We start from the raw sequence: 8,989 nt of genomic DNA on the forward strand, positions 1-8,989 counted from the left end.
CGCTTGGAATTTCTCTATTCTTTCAGAGTGGTTGTTTTGCATATTTTGAAATCACCTGTTTACTGTGATCTTATTGCATATATATATATATATATATATACACATATATATATATATATATATATAAATATATATACATATATATATATATATATATATGTATGTATATATATATATATATATATATATATATATATATATATATATATATATATATATTATATATATATATATATATATGTCGTGCCGAATATGTAAAACTGGTCAATTAGCAAGAACTCATTTAAAATTAAGTCCTTTCTAAAAAAAAATTCTTATACGTTTAAAGATATATTTTTTTCATTAATGTTAATGTAAAAATTTATAATTTTGCACTAAAAGAATCTTAGAAAACTTACCTAACCTTATTATAACAAGAACAATTTATTTTAGCCTAACCCCACTAAATATATTTTAGATTTGTTTACAATAATTAATACTAAACAAACACAGTGAAATATATTTTTTTAGTTAGGCTCAGAATGATTTTGGCGAAATTATTGGATACACAAATTTTCACTTGTCCTATATGGCAAGATGAGCGTTGCTATTTAAGCCAAGATCGCAAGTTCTGCCTATTCGGCACGACATATATATATATATATATATATATATATATATATATATATATATATATATATATATATATATATATATATATATATATATATATATATATATATATATGGGGTCCACCTCGTGTAAATTGTGGGACCCATAGCCTCGGAAAAGTGGATAAAAGGGCTTCAAGGAAGAATATTTGGATTTCTTCCTGTATAGTCTAAATAGGTCACTTTGAAAAGACATCTGAAAAATCTAGGAGTGGCCGTTTTCTTGATGGCCACTCGTTTCACCTACCATTTTTCATATATATAAATGGAAGGAGCTCGTTAATTGAGGCCATTTTCAAGTTAACTGGTATGTTGACTTACAGCTACTGACGAAGATGACGGGGAAAAAATGGCCTAGTAAAAGATCCGACACAACATAAGCTGTGGATTGTGGCGGGTCCTGAAGTGAGTCGGTTAGTTGTTTATACTAAGCAGTGTTAGGTGCGAAAAATGCAGCAGACACACATTACACCACCCGGACCTCCACGATGCAGCAATATTGGGTGGAGAGATTTGGATGGGAGTCCGTATGTTTTCCTGTACAGCCAGTCACTCTCAAGAACGATCCGTGAGGGAGGGGAGGGGGGTTCATAGGGGATGTGGGGATAGGATTAGAGTAGAGGGGGGGAGAGGAAAAACTGGAGAGGAAGAGAAAAAGCCTAGGCTCAACCCAGCAGCGGGGCATCGTGTGGCAGATTGTTGTATTTCCTTTTCCTTCTTGCTCGCATCACTAGTTGTGGTTGGGGGTGGGAAGCATTGGACCGACGGGGCGAGAAGGGCACCAAAGACAACATACACAAGTCTCATTCCTGCTTGACCCGTGGCTGCGGTGTTACCATGGCTAAGGTGGGGGAGGGGTGAGGGGCAGGATGAGCTGAGGGTGGGTTTCGTGGGTAAAACAGACGTGTTTATCTTTCCCTGAACAATGCTTCAAAGTGGCAAAAGTTTGGCCACGAGAGATCCAAGTGTAAGATGACCCATAACACCTGCGTTGCTTGTGGAAGAGAATTTAACACTGCAGTGTCACAACTTTAGAGACTCATATAAGGCTAATAACAGTGTGGTGCACAAGAGGAAGAGTGTGATACTGGGCTTTATGATGAGAATATAGGCTTTGTAGAGGCCTACCGATTCATCTCGTAGCCGTTGCCTCTAGCCGTAAGACCCCAGCTGCAGCGAGTCATTTTTGATGGGACAGAGTCGTCCCCCCTCCCTCGGCGACTCGTCCTGTTCAACTTTCGGGTACCTTGCTGGTGGACCTAACACCTGCACAGGTCACTGCCAGCCCCGCCTGCCCGCTTCTGTTGCTATTTCCCAGGAGGTGGCCAGGAAGTCAGTGGCGGCTCTCCTGATAATTTAACATGTTTATTATGGACCCCATACCCCTCCTGATAGGAAAAGTCCCAAGGGGCTGCATCTACTATGGGTCGCCGGCGGAAGTGTTGGATGATGAGCATCATCCTGCTTCCTCCAAGAGTCATTACCACTTACCTTGAGAAGCTTCTCTCATCTGGTACCTCCAGCTGGGACTAGCTGCTCTGAGGGACCTAGTCAAGAGTTGACACGAGGCTGGTGGTCCGCCTCTCAAACCCCAATGGGTACCACAACCAAGGTTTCTTCCGTTGTCCTCTGCAGGATCTGAGATGATGCAGGTGAGAAATGATGTGAGTAGACATATAATTTGCACTATTACAGGCAGAAGTTGTTGAGAAAGGATAGCCCACTTACAATAATAATAAATAACTGAGTCATAGATATAGCCATGTTTACAAATGAATAAAAATTATTGTTGATTATACTGCATTATCCGTTTGAGTGGCATCTGTAGACACATGATGAAATGCTTGGTTAATGTTCTCTGAACCTGACAATAATAAATGTATTCTTTATGAAACTATAAACGTTGTCTGAATCACTTTTCTTTACCAGCCTGATCAGCGCTGTATAGCCCTTGTGGCTTAGCGCTTCTTTTTGATTATAATAATAATAATTTACCAGCCTGATGCCAGGCTGCTGGGAAAGCCAGTGTCTCGATGCCTGTAAATACTATAGTAAAGATGGCAGTCATCTTGGATATCCGATTTACAAGGAATCATCCTACCAGTATCCTTATCCTCGTGGCAGTACAAAAGTGGACATCCTATACCTAAATAACACCATGTAAGCAATTCACTTGAATAAATTACTCTGTGTTCATATACAGTAGATCTGTACTGGATCTATCTGGATGATCGACGACCAGCTTGGTAGATGAATTTCTCAAATCCAAAGGTGACAGAGTGGCACCCGCTGGATTATTAACCTAGATACCGCAGAGGCTCACTATCACTTAAAAACACTTATGAACCATAATCCAGGTTCATCCATCTTTCTGGTTCATCCATCTTTCTGGTTCATTCATCTTTCTGGGTCGTTCATCTTTCTGGTTCATTCATCTTTCTGGGTCGTTCATCTTTCTGGTTCATCCATCTTTCTGGTTCATTCATCTTTCTGGGTCGTTCATCTTTCTGGTTCATTCATCTTTCTGGGTCGTTCATCTTTCTGGTTCATTCATCTTTCTGGGTCGTTCATCTTTCTGGTTCATTCATCTTTCTGGGTCGTTCATCTTTCTGGTTCATTCATCTTTCTGGGTCGTTCATCTTTCTGGTTCATTCATCTTTCTGGGTCGTTCATCTTTCTGGTTCATTCATCTTTCTGGGTCGTTCATCTTTCTGGTTCATTCATCTTTCTGGTTCTTCCATCTTTCTGGGTCGTTCATCTTTCTGGTTCTTCCATCTTTCTGGTTCATCAATATCTTGAACTACGTTAGAATAGCACTCATTACCTTGAACTACGTTAGAGTAACACTCATTACCTTGAACTACGTTAGAGTAACACTCATTACCTTGAACTACGTTAGAGTAACACTCATTACCTTGAACTACGTTAGAGTAACACTCATTACCTTGAACTACGTTAGAGTAGCATTCATTACCTTGAACTACGTTAGAGTAGCACTCATTTCGGGAGTCAGCTAATATTGTCCCTATTTCTTGGGTAATCTGCGCCACCTGTTAACAGTCAGGGCGGTGCTCATGGTAATTGAGCCATCATTCAACAGCCTTTGAAAGACTTGTTAGTAATTGCGTCGTAAATTAACAGCCAATGGGGCATTTGTTAGTAATTGCGTCATAAATTAACAGCCGACGGTGATTCCCTCGGAAATTGCGTCACTTGTCAACAGCCAATTTCATGTTTTGGTATTTATAAGTGATCAGCAACGAATGAGAAACTTTTAGAAGTTTTCCACTGATCAACAACTAATATCAATATATTATTACCGATATTATTATTATTATTATTATTATTATTATTATTATTGCGGTTTAGTGTCCATGTACAGTATTACATAAAGATGCATCTAACTTACATATGTAAAGTATTCGTTTCACACAGTGGTGGGGCGGGATACATAGTGTTACTATTAAAGATATAACGTCGGACACTATAAATACTCTAAAGAGCAACATATATATTTACGTGTCAGTAACACTGGCTCACGTAAAGACAAGCTAAGTCACGCTTATCTTAGTTTCCTCTTCCAAGTGGTTTAGAGAAAATAGGAAGAACTAAAACAGCCTTGGCGAGATGAACGCATTGTTGCACTGTCCTTTGTAGTATCCCAAAACTTAGACTGTCTCTTTGTCAAGGCTAACAACTGAATATTATTGACGATGGGAAGCATCGATGAAGTTGTCATTACGGATAACTTTAACAAGTTGTTATGGTGTCAGAGGCTCGTAGGTTTTTTCAGAGACGACTCACAGTAATCTGCCAACTATGCAGTGTAATACACTGAGTAGCATCTGCTTCAATAATACTGTAATTTGACTAATGATATGGAAAAATAAAAATTCTGAACACAGAGTTATCAGTAATGTTAATTAAGGTTAGTAATGATGTGACACAGGTCGACGATATGTGACACCTGTCATTGTTCATAATGTGACAGACAGAAAGCAATCATTAATGTCAGCCCTGAAGATTTTTAAGGATAACCATAATGTACAGAATGTCATGTTAAATATAATGTCGGTTTTTCTATGCCATACATATAATGTCATGTTATACTTGTGGTGTTGAGGTGAGCAAACGCTGTTGTTTATATGACAATCAGTTTTAGTGACAGTGCACCATGTCATCAGAAATAGCCTTGATAGTGAGCATAAGTTGTGGTCAACCCAAGTTGTGGTCAACCCAAGTTGTGGTCAACCCAAGTCGTGGTTAACACACGTCTGGATCAACACTGATCATGGTAGTTGTGATATTTGTAGAACTCTTTGACCATGTAGGTCTTTCAGCGCACTTAACAACTGAACAATCTCTCTCTCTCTCTCTCTCTCTCTCTCTCTCTATATATATATATATATATATATATATATATATATATATATATATATATATATATATATATATATATATATATATATATATATATAACAACAATGAAAGCATCAACAATAAAAACTAACAAGAATAAATTGCATAAAACAAATAAATATTATCATACCAAGCTAAAATAACTAGCATCAGCTTATTTCAAATCCAGCAATATCTAAAGCATACTTCCACCACCTGGGATGCCACCTTCAACAATCGACTAACACACAAGTACCTACTTGCTGCTAGGTAAACAAGGGCAGCAGGTGTAAGGAAACATACCCAACGTTTCCACCTTTGCCTCGGACACTCAAAATGTGAGCTGATTGTCTTGTGTTCGCTGATGAAAGTCAGCGTCTCAGACTGCAGACACATCGAGGCCACAATACAGAAGGCTCACGTCTGAAAGCCAAATGGCACAGGAAACTTCACACACAAACAGCTAAGAGCTCTCCCTCTCTAAAGCGCAAAATTTAACAAACTAAGAAATGTCCAAACTAAGTAAGTAACGGTAGGAATATTTTACCTGTGACCCGTTTCCGTAATTTTCTTACTCCCGCGGCCCCTGGGCCAGGCCTCTCTATTGACTGCCTGGTCGACGAAGCCGTTGCTGTTGGTGGTCTGTCGGTTCACATATACAACACAGCCTGGTTGATCTGGTACACCGCGGAGATAACGATCTTGAAGATAGTGACCTATACACAGGTTCCAACAATATATCTGCTGGAAGCAGATTGAAAAGTCTAATTCCGCGAATACTGATACAGCATTCTCGTACTGTGCCTGCAGCTCCTGTGGTTTTCACTGGATCTATGTTTACTCTCCCTCGTATTTCTATCACTCCAGTACACATGTAAGATACATCTGTATCTTATATGTACATACTTTGCATCTCTCTCTCCTCTTTTCTTTCCAGAGAGCACATTTTCATTTTTTGAGACCTCAGTAATTTAAATTCTCTACTGGCTCTAGGTGAACGGTAAACACTCTCTATTTTTCAGCTCTGCTATCTCGCTCGATTTGAACGATTCTCTCAACACTGAATGGTACTCCAAACGAGAAAGCACACGTGATTTGAATAGGGTTGTCACTGGCATTATTTCTTGCACTGAAAGTTCTCATTATCTAGCCGGCCATTTTCCTGGCCTTTACGCCGTTTGCTGCACTGTGTTCTTTAAAAGACAAACAGCTGACGTCATAATTCCCAGGTTTTTTAAATACTGTTTTCATTCCCTAGGGTGGCCCTCCTGTGATTTGTATATCGTTTTCTTTCGAGTGCCTCAGTTTTTTCTTACCTGACTAATTGAAATTTGTTCTCATTAAACAACAAATATCCTTCCGCCTGCCAGAGCAATTTGTTTATAAGCTCTTGAAGCGTTCAGTGTACTCTACAGAGGTGACTTTCATGTTAATTTTTGTGTCATTCACAATGGATAATACAAGCCTGAGGTCTATGTTTTCATCTATGTTATAAGAATGAGAAACAAGAGGTGGCAGCAAGACTGTGTCTTGCAGTACTGAACTTTTTACGATGATAAAACTAAGTTTTGCAGTGTCTTCTGTTACTGTACGTTCGAACCTCAGGCAATCGTAACCCAATTTACCTACTTTTCCTGTTGTACCTAATGATCTTATTTTATGAGCCATCACTTCACGGTCGCATCTATCAAATGAATTTTGGGTTCTTACTCAGGTAAAGTGAACCAGAATTACGAGGACACAAATCTGTTATTCCCAACCTCTACCTTCCCTCTTCCCCTCTCTCTCTCTCTTTCTCTCTCACACACACACACAAAATAGAGAGGGAGAACTAAGATCAACACGGGGGAACAGAAACGTCATGGTCAACACTTAGTCAACTATTAAGGTTGAAGAAGGGAGGGGACGGGGATCTCACTAGAAAGGAACTGAACAAAAGATTTATGGAGATATTCTATAATCTCAGGTAGAATCAGAAACATTGCTAGAGTCAGAAACAGAAAGAGAGAGAGAGAGAGAGAGAGAGAGAGAGAGAGAGAGAGAGAGAGAGAGAGAGAGAGAGAGAGTACCAACGAGTACTGGCCACAATCTAGACAACGGGAGGGGAGGTGAAGAAAGTAAAAAGTGAGAGAAGTAGATACCTCGAAGGCAATGAGACTAGACAAAATCTCTCCATGGGTCCCGGAAGAGGGAGCAGAGGACCTGTATGAACCACTAGCAGCGATCTTCAACAAATCGATTGAAACAAGGCAGCTTTCGGAGGTCTGGAAAACAGCGAATGTAGTCCCAAGAGGCCAGCACCACACACTGTACCCTAGACACCAGCATGACACATTGTACCCCAGAGGACAGAACCACACACTGTAACCTAGAGGACAGCACCACTGTACCGTAGAGGGCAGCACCACACACTGTACCCTAGACGCCAGCATGACACATTATACCCGAGGACAGAACCACACTGTAATTTAGAGGACAGCACCACACTGTACCGTAGAGGGCAGCACCACACACTGTACCCTAGACGCCAGCATGACACATTATACCCGAGGACAGAACCACACTGTAATTTAGAGGACAGCACCACACTGTACCGTAGAGGGCAGCACCACACACTGTACCCTAGACGCCAGCATGACACATTATACCCGAGGACAGAACCACACTGTAATTTAGAGGACAGCACCACACTGTACCGTAGAGGGCAGCACCACACACTGTACCCTAGACGCCAGCATGACACATTATACCCGAGGACAGAAACACACTGTAATTTAGAGGACAGCACCACACTGTACCGTAGAGGGCAGCACCACACACTGTACCCTAGACGCCAGCATGACACATTATACCCGAGGACAGAAACACACTGTAATTTAGAGGACAGCACCACACTGTACCGTAGAGGGCAGCACCACACACTGTACCCTAGACGCCAGCATCACACACTGTAACCTAGAAGCCAACACCACACACTGGATCACAGAGGGCAGCACCACACACTGTACCCTAGACACCAGCATGACACATTGTACCCCAGAGGACAGAACCACACACTGTAACCTAGAGGACAGCACCACTGTACCGTAGAGGGCAGCACCACACACTGTACCCTAGACGCCAGCATCACACACTGTAACCTAGAGGCCAACACCACACACTGGATCACAGAGGGCAGCACCACACACTGTACCCTAGACGCCAGCACCACACACTGTACCCTAGACACCAGCACCACACACTATACCCTAGACGCCAGCACCACACACTGTACCCTAGACACCAGCACCACACTATACCCTAGACGCCAGCACCACACAGAACAGTAGAGGCCAGTACCACACACTGAACCCTAGAGGCCAGGACCACACACTGTACCCTAGACGCCAGCACCACACACTGTATCCTAGAGGCCAACACCACACACTGTACCACAGAGGGCAGCACCACACACTGTACCCTAGACGCCAGCACCACACACTATACCCTCGAGGCCAGCACCACACATTGTACTCTACAGGCCAGCACCACACACTGTACCCTAGACACCAGCACCACACACTATACTCTAGACACCAGCACCACACAGTACAGTAGAGGCCAGTACTACAAACTGTACCGTAGACGCCAGGACCACACACTGTAACCTAGACGCCAGGACCACACACTGTACCCTAAGCGCCAGCGTCACACACTGTACCCTAGAGGCCAGCACCACACACACTGTACCCTAGACGCCAGCACCACACACTGTACCCTAGACGCCAACACCACACACACACTGTACCCTAGAGGCTAGCACCACACACTGTACCCTAGGGGCCAGCACCACACACTGTACCCTAAGGGCCAGCACCACACACTGTACCCAAGACGCCAGCACCACACACTACCCTAGACGCCAGCACCACACAATGTACCCTAGAGGCCAGCACCACACA

The 8,989-nt window shown here is 42.2% G+C and overlaps 1 protein-coding gene and 1 long non-coding RNA gene across 6 annotated transcripts in view; one reads left to right on the forward strand and one right to left on the reverse strand.

Annotated features, from left to right (window-relative positions):
* Positions 1–8,989, forward strand: part of LOC128692507 (cyclic nucleotide-gated channel alpha-3) — a 1,073,829-nt gene that overhangs the window by 822,800 nt on the left and 242,040 nt on the right. The window lies entirely within an intron of this gene.
* Positions 1–8,989, reverse strand: part of LOC138853430 (uncharacterized) — a 427,485-nt gene that overhangs the window by 405,156 nt on the left and 13,340 nt on the right. Inside the window, exon 2 of the long non-coding RNA XR_011392615.1 lies at positions 2,142–2,288. This is a non-coding gene — a long non-coding RNA (uncharacterized lncRNA). The remainder of the gene's footprint in view (positions 1–2,141; positions 2,289–8,989) is intronic.

This window comes from Cherax quadricarinatus, chromosome 30 (genome assembly GCF_038502225.1).
Source record: "Cherax quadricarinatus isolate ZL_2023a chromosome 30, ASM3850222v1, whole genome shotgun sequence".
NCBI lineage: Eukaryota > Metazoa > Arthropoda > Malacostraca > Decapoda > Parastacidae > Cherax > Cherax quadricarinatus.